Source organism: Ursus maritimus, unplaced genomic scaffold (assembly GCF_017311325.1).
Source record: "Ursus maritimus isolate PB19 unplaced genomic scaffold, ASM1731132v1 scaffold_13, whole genome shotgun sequence".
NCBI lineage: Eukaryota > Metazoa > Chordata > Mammalia > Carnivora > Ursidae > Ursus > Ursus maritimus.
Genome location: NW_024423675.1, coordinates 14,347,007 through 14,357,922, shown reverse-complemented (window position 1 = coordinate 14,357,922; position 10,916 = coordinate 14,347,007). Strand labels below are relative to the sequence as shown.

At 35.1% G+C, this 10,916-nt stretch overlaps 1 pseudogene; it reads left to right on the top strand.

Annotated features, from left to right (window-relative positions):
* Positions 1-8,238: 8,238 nt before the first annotated feature.
* LOC121102225 lies at positions 8,239-9,296 on the top strand (annotated as a pseudogene).
* The last annotated feature ends 1,620 nt before the right edge of the window (positions 9,297-10,916 follow it).

The following is a 10,916-nucleotide window of genomic DNA, read 5'->3' as shown; positions in this document are numbered from 1 at the left end:
TTTTCTTGGTTTCATGTTTTATCTTCTGAAGAAGACTCCTTCAGTTAATCCACAAGGAAGACTACATAGGATATAAAAATATTAGTCTTTTTACATCTTAAAAATATTTTTATTAGACCCTTGCTATTAATTGTTTGGCCTAATATGTCAGTTTACGAAATATGTATCTGTTACATTCATTACATATTAAATATAATAAATGTCTTTATTTTGCTTTTTGTTTCCTATTTTTGTTCCCTTAGGTCTTTTTGTGTGTTTCTCTCACTTATTTTCCATGTGTTTGATTCTCTGCTGTTATCTTTGAACCCTTCTGCTAATTTTATTTTCTAAATTTTAGTTATCATATTTTAAATCTTTAAAGGTGTCTCTTATCCTCAAAACCTTCATCATGGCATTTCTTTCTTGTTTTATGGCATTAATAGAGCTTATCTCTCTGAATACACTCAGTACAGTAGTTTTGTTCTGCTCCCTGCCCTACCCTTCTTCCTTCTGAATATGTGGTTTGTCTCTTTATTTCAGTTTGTTCTTCATCCCTAAGGATTTACTTAAATATCGGGTGATCTTCAACTCTTCTTGTTTAAGATGAGGCACTGAAATGTGAAGGAGTCTGACTGTCTGTGCAAGAGTGTGTGAAGGACATGTTCACGATTTTACATGTGAGTCTTCTCATTTGGCGATTCCCATGTCTCAGATGTGACAGTGTTTTTCCTGGGGCAGTTCAGTTTTTGCAAGATTTGGGGACGGGGACCATGAACTACCTGTGGCTGTCTGCTTTTGTTAAGAACGTACAATGGAGAAAAAGATACCAAAAGTTAATAGCTACATTTGTATTATGTCATTAAGTATAGCTTCAAATCCCATGTCCCATGCCTGTGAGTTTGGTGTCCTGTGATGTCTGGAGTCCTTTGGTTCAATTTCCCCTGTGAGAAAACCTCTGTTTTCTTATGGAGGACATGGAAGTTTAGGTATCTGGTTACTTGGTACATGTTACTCTGTTTTCTTCAAGTTTTGAATATCTCAGGAATTCTATAAAGAAACTCATATCTATGTTAGTCCCTTTTCCTGCTTAGACTGTAAATTCTTTTTTTCTAGTTTTTGTCTTTTATCAAAAATCAATTCGCATTCTTTTTTCTAGTTTATATCTCTCAAAAAATTTTAAATGTTTTATTCACTTTTTTCCTCTCTCTAGTTCTCGTTGTCTTTGCAGTGTAACACTTTTGTTCCTCTAATACCAATTCATAAGACTGGGGAAAGAAGAACATATAAAATATGTTTTCCTGGAAGTCTCTCCCTTTCTTTTCTCCTTACAGAGAGATCCCAACCATTATTATGGCTATAAATTGTCAAGTATGCAGTTAGCTGCAAAAACAGTCACTTTATTTATAACATCACTACTATCTTGCAGCCTTCGATGTCTGTGGTATACCTGACATCTCATTGAACAGTCTATTGCCATTACACATGCTTTCAATTTTAAAGCAAATTAATTAATTCTCCAACTTCCCACTCCTGTTCATGTTTCTCCACTTTAATGGACATTTGAATTGTTTTGAGTTTTAAAATGTAATGAGTAGTTTACTATAAATATTTGTGCACATGTGTTTTGTGAGATATACACATAATATCTTAGGAACTTATTTAGGTACAAGATTACTGATTTAAATGTGTTGTTTGATTATTGGTTCTATCTTTAGATTGTGTCTAGAATCATCTAAAGTTGCAACTGAACCAGAAATTGAAATGACTCAATCCTGTAACAGACAGTTAATGCTGTTTGCCAATTGGGAGTTATTTCAAATAAATCATTTACTCATTGCTTTTGCTTCTACATGTTGTTTGGGATTCTCAAAAAATGGACATTGGGGTCTATTAGCGTCCAGGAGATCTAAGAGGTTGTTGCAAGGTTTCTGGTGGCCAAGATTTGATATCTCAAAATATCACATCTACCGTATTCAGTTGTTCCAGCCAGTTGCAAAGGGCAGGCTGATTCAAGAGCAATAAAGATAAGATTTGAATGCTAGGATTGAGAGGCCATGTTTGGAGACCATCTACCAGATATATTACCTTTTGTAAACATCCAGTTTTCCAAAATAGATGCATCAATATATGGATGCTCCAGGCCTTCCACACCTTCATTAGTACTTGAAACTTTCAGTACTTTTAATTGTAGCCACCTTGGCCAACATGTATAGGCATATTATTGAGATTTTAATATGCATTTTCCTAATGAGTATATTGCTGAGGAACTCCAAGTCTGACCGCTTGACTGTTCTCTGGGGTAAAGTGTCTATTAATTTGTGCCCAGTTTTTATTATGTTGTCTCATTTATTTTTCTTATTTATAGGAAATTCTGTATATATTTGACATACATATTGCATTTCAAATATATCTATTGTTCATATGCTCTTGTATGTGGTTTGTCTTTGCATCCTGACAATGTTGTCCATTTATGAAAAACAGTTCCTAATTACAGTAAAATCCAAAATATTTTTTTTCTTTTATGTCTAGTGTGTTTATATTCTGTTTAGAAATTTTGTCTACTCCAAGGTCATACATATATTTTAGAAAATTTCATTCTAGAAGCATTATAGTTTATGTTTATCTTATTAGGATCTATAATCTACTCAAACTATGTTTTCTATTTAATTTGAGGTAGGAATAAAAGTTCATTTCATTCTATACAAATCTTTAAATGTTCCAAATTTCAGTGGAACTTTTGTCATAAATCTGGTGACTATATATACGTTCAGGTCTTTTTCTAAAGTTTCGATTATCTTTCTGTAGTCTATTTGTCTGTATGCTTTGCACATGTTTTGTTATATTGTATTTTTTTGCTAGGTACCTATGTTGATAGTATTTAAATCTCTAAGGAAAGTATAGATGATAAAGTCTTAGTAATTTGCACAAAATTAACAGCTTGCTAGTGATGGAACAAGGCTTTGTGTCCATGCCTGTTTGCCTAACAATTTGTGTTATTGATACTTTAAAATACAAATTTCTATGATAATAATATCACTTTCACATAGAATTATGGTGCAAATCAAACAGAATAACAAAAGTGAATCCTCTTTACTAGCTGGAAAGCACTAAAAACCTGAACGAATTATTAAGAGATAGATATACTTTTTACTGGGTCAGAAGACATCAGCTGTGAGTCTTGTCATTATTAGTTATATGGCATTGCATAAGGTACTTACACTTCCCGTGACAGAGAATATTTGCCTTCAAACTATCTTAAATCCTTGGCATAAAATTAGACTATACATTTTCTAACATCCTTTGTAGTTACTTATGACTATGTGATTAATTTCGGCCAGTGAAATATGGTCAGTGAGGCACCTGGGTGGTTCAGTCGGTTAAGTGTCTGCCTTCGGCTCAGGTCATGATCTCAGAGTCCTGGGATTGAGCCCCACATCAGGCTCCCTGCTCAGCGAGCAGCCTGCTTTTCCAACTCCTCCCCAATAGTGCTTGCTCTTGCTATCTCTGTTGCTCTCTAAAATAAATAAATAAAATCTTAAGAAAATATATATGGGCAGCAGTGATGTACAGCTCTTCCAGTGCTACCCAGTAAAAGCTTCCCATGCATTTTCCTCCATTATCTACCTTGCCTAATGTGCTGGTTGCATATTAATACACAGGACAAATTCAGAAACCAAAGCTGAAAGAGGCAGAGCTCTCATCAGCCTGCATTCCAGAATGTCTATGTGAACCAGAAAACTTCCCCTCATACCAGATTCCTACAAGCTTCTATTAGAAACACCATGAGCAAGAAATAAATATCTGTCAAATTAACTCTCTTGGATTTCAGAGTTTATCTATTTTATAGTATACTGTATAGTCTTCACATTTAATCTGTATAGTATTTTGCATTTAGATTGGTACCCATATAAAACCCTTTTTGAATATTTTTAAAAATGTGAAATTTATCCTTTTGCGTAAGTTTGTCTTTCCTTGTACTAGTTACATTTATAAACAATATATTATAGCAGTAGGAAAAAAACAACAGCAACAACAACAACAACAAAAACACACCCAAAAACCAAAATAAAACCCCATAGCACTGACACTATCTTTGTATCACAAAGAGAAAAATAAGCTCTTTTAAAAAACAAGTAGGTGCTTATAGTAAATTTTAAACAAAATGCATATTGAAAAATACTCCTTCATCTCGAAGTCTATTGCCCTTTATTACATGCTATAAATCCTAAAATTAATTAGAACTGCACAAATGATAAGAATAAAATCCCCAAACTATAAGCATTGGTTTCAATGCCAATCCAGATACCCAGATACACTAATATGAAATTTTATATTGCACTTTCAAGTTGAGAATAACTTCTCAGGTGCACTTATATTGGAGTTTTATATTGAGGCTCTTTTCTGGAATAAAAATATGTATTGTTTATAGAAACATTGATGTGTAAAATGTAGTTTAGAAAACATTCTATAAACTTAAGCATACAATTTTCCATTTTAAAATGGCTCCATTATTTTATTTATTTATTTTTACTTTGTGGAATAGTTAAATGGTCAAGTTTTCAAAAGGACTAAGGAATGTAGCATATTAATTCTTGATTTATTTGTATCATTTTTTTCCTCTTTCTCTCTATCAGTATCAGAGTCATAAAAAATAAAAAGTAGCACAGAAGCCTTAGTTCTGGGGCTGCTCCATCTCTCGTCAGGAGTACAATTGACAATGGTGCTAGCGTCCCTGCATTGCCTGGGGCTCTGTCAAAGATTAATCTGCTGAAGGATAAACTGTCTTTAATACATGGCTCTTTCATAATCTCTTAGATTTCTGTGATATTACATTATATTACAACTCCTACTTCAAAGATCTCAGAGTGCTTCACAGATGTCATGTATTTCCTTCTCAGACTCCCTCCAAGGTCAAATCTACCAAAAAAATTATATCCCCTTTTTTATGATGGGATTTCTCCAAACATGCAGCAACCATAATGAAGTGTTCAGCATAAATAACTCTCAACCTACAATCACAATTATGTGGAGGAATATGCAAAAGTAAAAGTAATCATAAGATAACTGAATTTTTAGTTGTAATAAATTTTTCAATTTAAATTATATCATTATGACTATTAACATAATTGATAAGAAAATTTTACAAAACCTTCATTATTCAGCTATAAGCATCCTTTAAAATCAATTCTTACAAAAATAGTTTCGCTTTTTTTTTTTCCCAAAACAAGGCAGTATGCTCTCATGGAAAATAAATTCAATTTGTTTTGAATTGAATCAGCTTTCTATCTTGATTCTGACACTAGCTATCTAACTTCAATATGAGGATCATCAACTAACTATTGGGAGTTTTGTGCACTGTAAACTATTACTGAAATTAATCCAACCCAATGGATAAAATGGGAGATAGGAAAATATTTATGTATACATGTATATATTTTTTATTTAAAATTGCAGGAAACTAAGGAAAATATATAATAGCTGCCTCTTGATGAGTATCTACTATGCATCAGAAAAAAAATGAATAAACTCTATTTACCAGCAAAAACAAAAGTAATATTTTGTAGGTCAGAATATTGAGAATGAAGTGACTTTCAAATTCATCTAATAAGTGGATTAGCTTAAATGTGAATCAAGGATCACTAATCTTTGAATTATCTGTGATACTGTAATGACATCTGTTATGCAGTGAATATCTCATATAGTTTAAGGGAGAAAGCCAGAACTATATACATAAAATTGCTTCAAAACTAATGGGCATATATGCTGAAATGCCCACTATTCTCTACCAGAAATAGTAGTCTTGGTCTTGAACAAATGTTCACACTCCTGGGACACAGTAGACGAGGTTTATTTAGCTTTAATGAAACACAGATGACAGCCAATAGAGCACACATAACAGACTAGCAGATGTCTCCTGACTTTGAGGACAGCTTCTGATTGTATTACTTGGTAAGACAATTACTTGGTACTGAGACATATGTGATCAAAAGAGACTCAGCCAAGTAGATGAGGAACTCCTCATTTTAGGGAATTGTCCTCTTTGACATCCCTTTAGGTCTTACTTTGCTGGTCACACAGCCTTCTCAGAATGACGTGAGTAGCCCCTATTCTCTAGCTTAGCAAATTTCATCATTTAATGGTTACTCATCAATTCTACATTATAAATTATCAATCTGAGCAGCCAGATGGCAACTNCAGCAGGATTGTCATTTATTTTGTATCTGATCTATTCCTATATATTGCATGACTAAGGAATACAAGGAAGATTAAATGGAGAGTCAAATTCTCAGGCGTTCTTGATGTTAGAGGAAAGACTACAGGACAGTTGTTTAACCACTCCTTTTCAGATCTTATCAAGCTTATGCACTGGACTTAATTGGAGATACCTAAAGCCAATTCCCTTCTGCCAAGGGTTCCTATAGTTGCTGCTTCTAATTTTCTATTGAGGTGTTAGATTGTTTTGTCTTCATACAAAGTCTATTCCCATATACGTCTAATCTGCTCTTTTCAGGTTGGAAAATGTTCTAAGGATAAAGATCTCATGCAAAGGAAAAAATAAAAAAGTTAGAGACAGAGGACCTATGTTCTAGTCATACTATTCCCTAACTTTAGGACATCAAGGAAATATGTTGAACTCTCTAATTATTAATCAGTACAAGAAGTGGGATTGACTAGATGATATCAAAACCTATTTACAAATCAAATACTCTTTTTTTAAAGATTTATTTATTTGTTTGAGAGAAAGAGAGAAAGAAGCCCAAGCAGGAGGGGTGGAGGGAGAGGGAGAGTGAAACCCAAGCACACTCTGAGCTGAGCACGGAACCCAAAGTGGGGCCTGATTCCATGACCCCGAGATCTAGACCTGAGCTGAACAGATGCTCAACTGACTGTGTCATCCACGCACCCCTACAAATCAAATATTCTGTATATCTCTGAGTCTACCAAAACACTCACACCGAGTATAACACTAGCTCAGAGGGAGATTTGGGATACATTCTATATAGCAGTATGTATTTTTGATGCTGATAGGAGAAAGGGAAAATCTGGGACCAAGAGAGGCAGCTAGCATATATATTTTTTTCGATTATTTTCATTCTGAGACTCTGTAACGATTGTACACCGCTGCCCATTGCCATGTAACTTGCAGTGCTTTCCTGTGGGAGGAGTTGCCCTTCCTTTCCTTGTTGTGTGGCTTGGCCATGTGAATTTGTTTAGGGTAAAAATCTTTGTAGAAGTGACATACGACAGTTTTGAGGAGAACCTTTAACAGTCATTACATGTTTCGTAGCTTCCTTGAACTTTTCATCTGTTCCAAAGTCAGCATGTTTCAGTAGTGTTGATCCCATCGAAGGCATAGAACACAAAAGCACAGCAAACTTGCAGCCTACATGTAATGAGAGAAAATACATCTTTGTTTTGAAAGTCACTGAGACTAGAATTGTTATCAGTTCATGAATTCCAGATGGTTCAATAAGCAATATCAGAAACCAGATTTCTACATAGCAACATCTAAATAAATTACACCTCAAAGGAGATTCATGTGTGTATCTCATTTTGTGGAAGTATTTAAGCCTATGTAATTTAACCTCCCCTAGAATATATGTGTCCATGTATCTGAACATAATAAACTAATTCAGCCTGACACAGAACATAAAGTAAAATTAATATTTGATATTTTAATACATCAGATGAAAGTAAAATGCATCAGCTGACTGTAATTAAATTTATATTACTTATCTATTTGGATTTGGTGATTATCAAAATACCACATACTAAATTGCTAAAATTGTATGATTGAAATAAACTCATTTGACAATTTCTTTACTTCACAAACGCCTTAATATCATCCCCCAAAATTGTCATTAGCATTGTTATTGTCAATGGTACATGATAAGAATTGGTTAGTAACAGATTGTAATAAAGGAATAAATGATATATTGAGTAATTAATTTCAGAATTCTTTCTAGGACTCTAAACCTTACTCAAATGCAACATAGAAAGTAACATTGAGCAAATATTAGCAATGATTTTGAAATCATTTAAAATTCATTTTTGGATATTTTTTCCAGATTGGTTAGAAAAATATATGACCAAAATACTATTCTCAATGAGGTCTATAAATGTAGATCTAACCATTGTATTCATTTGCTTTATATAAAGAGAATTAATAAAAGAAACATTGAAATATTGCTAATTATGTTTGGCTCTGGCTTCAGGTCACTGGAGGGTGAGACAGCCTGGACGGCAGCCCCCACCCTGCGCCTTGCTGCCAGGCTGAGGTGCACAGAGCCCGTAGAAGCGCCCAGATGCAGGCCATGGGGTGTGTAGTGGTGGGAGACAGAACTGTAGGTAAAACTTGCCTATTGATCAGTTACACAACCCATGCATTTCCTGGAGAATGTATCCCCACTTTCTCTGACAACTACTCTGTCCCTGTTATGGTAGATGGGAAACCGGTGAATCTGGGTCTATGGGATACAGCAGGACAAGAAGATTAACGGATTATGTAGCCCATCCCATTCGCAAATAAATGTATTCTTAATTTGCTTTCTCTTGTGAGTCCCGAATCATTTGAAAATGTTGGAGCAAAACGGTATCCTAAAGTGGGACACCACTGTCCCAACACCCTCAACATCTTAGTGGGGACCAAAATTGATCTCAGGGAGGACAAAGACATGATTGAGAAACTGAGGAAGAAGAAGCTGACTTCCATCACCTACCTGCAGGATTTGGCCATAGTGAGGAGGTCCGTGCTTTAAAGTACCTAGAGTCGGTGATGGGTATTAAAGGGGGCACATACCGGGGCGCCTGGGTGGCTCAGTCGTTAAGCATCTGTCTTCGGCTCAGGGCGTGATCCCAGCTTTCTGGGATCGAGCCCCACATCTGGCTCCTCCGCTGGGAGCCTGCTTCTTCCTCTCCCACTCCCCCTGCTTGTGTTCCCTTTCTCGCTGGCTATCTCTCTCTCTGTCAAATAAATAAATAAAATCTTAAAAAAAAGGGGGGGCACATATTGCATGGTGTACTGGGTGTTATATGCAAATAATGAATCATGGAACATTGCATCAAAAATTGGGAATGTACTGTATGGTGACTAATATAACAAAATAAAAATTATTAAATAAATAAATAAATAGATAAATAAATAAATAATAAAGTACCTAGAGTACTGCCCTCTCATGCAGGGAGGCCTCAAGACAGTGATGAAGCTGTTAGAGGAATTCTCTGCTCCACTGGCATCAGGAAGAGGAAAAGAAAATGCCTGCTGTTGTAACTGGCTGGGCCCTCTGCTGCCGAGTGACCCTCGGAAACTTTGTACACTGTGCTCAAAAATGGTATAGACTTCACATGCAATTCCAAGTTTTTGTGACAGATTAGTTTTTCCATAAAACCATTTTGACGAATCAGTAATTTTTAAGTTTTGTTTGTTTAAGTGTAAGACTTCAAACTTTCACATTATATTAAAATTTAGCCCTAAAATGACAAGATTTCTTAAAGACATATTTTTCAAAAGCCCCTATTCTCTCTCACATTAAGAGTTGTCAAAGTGCGTTGTGAACTAAGTTGCATTGTTGTGCTGAGAACACTAAGCACTAAACCTTTCATGACCTTTGTCTTTAAGAAGAGACTGCAGTGTCTCTTTGGAAAAGCAAACACTTCCAAAGTAGTTTCTGATGTCCTTCATGAAATGTTGCCGTGTAATGCACCCCTATATCAACCCCTGTCTGTCCCCTAACACTGTACTGTATGTCATCATGGAATGAGTGTAATGACTCAACTCTTCAGATCAATCTTATTGATTTTGCAGTGAGATTTAAAAAAAAAAAAAAAAGGAAAAAAACTTAAGAGTATTCTCTTTTGCTGAGATTTTGAACACACTTCTTACTCCCTTGACCCTCTGGGGAAGTATCTGCTCTAGCCGTGGGCGCACCAGGGTGGGGTGCGTGCAGTGGAGATTATGGAGATTATTTACACTGTATTGTACACGCCAGAATCAAAATGAGTAAAAGTGTCATGGGTGAAATTTTAAAAGGTTAATCTCTGTCAAATGCAGTAAATGACAAAGAAAGGTCGGTATTATCACTAAGTAGCTTTAAGCTTTCCCTTATTAGACTTGCTATCCTTCCTGAAATTGGGCATTTAATTCATCTTTGAACTGGTCATTCCCATAGTTGCTAACTTAGTGCTTTTCTTGCAGAACCCCTTGTTAATGAGCAATATGCTTCCTTGTATTATAAAATCTTTCTGAGAAGGCAGTAGGAATTTTTTTTTGTAGGTTAGTAAAAGTGCATTCCTGTTTCCTTGTTGCTTTCCTTAGTTTTCTAGTAAGTTGGTGTAAAAATCATGTGCGGCAGCTTTATAGTTTTTGAAGTATTTTAGATATTCCTAAACTAAGAACTTCTTAATGTCACTGTCTTGCCAAATGCTGTAACTTGTACTTGTACCTTGACTAATGCTGACCCTCCTCTTGGGCTAACCCCAATGGACATACCCTTCCGGCTACTCTGCTTAACTATGTTCCTTTGGGTCTGTGAGGTTCTGTAAGCCCTTGGTGAGGCTAACAAAGTTCTGTACGACTTACACACTGGCAAGAAGACACCTTTCAACCACTGGAACAAAATTTTTTAAACTGACAGTTGTAGAATTGTGGAGTGTTTTACATTGATCTTTTGCTAATGCAATTAGTAGTATGTTTTGCATGTATGACTTAATAAATCCTTGAATCATAAAACAATACTGCTAATTGAAAAAATCCTAAGTAAACCTTTGTACTTAGTAGACTAAATAGAAAAATATATGTTGAGTGTCTTCAAAAATTGTCATATTGTAAAATTTTATGGGAATAATATAATCTTTCACCCATGTGCTGTTGCCATATCAAAGTATATTCTTCAGATATATTTCTAGTGTTTTTTTTATTCTTGCATAAAGAAATGCAT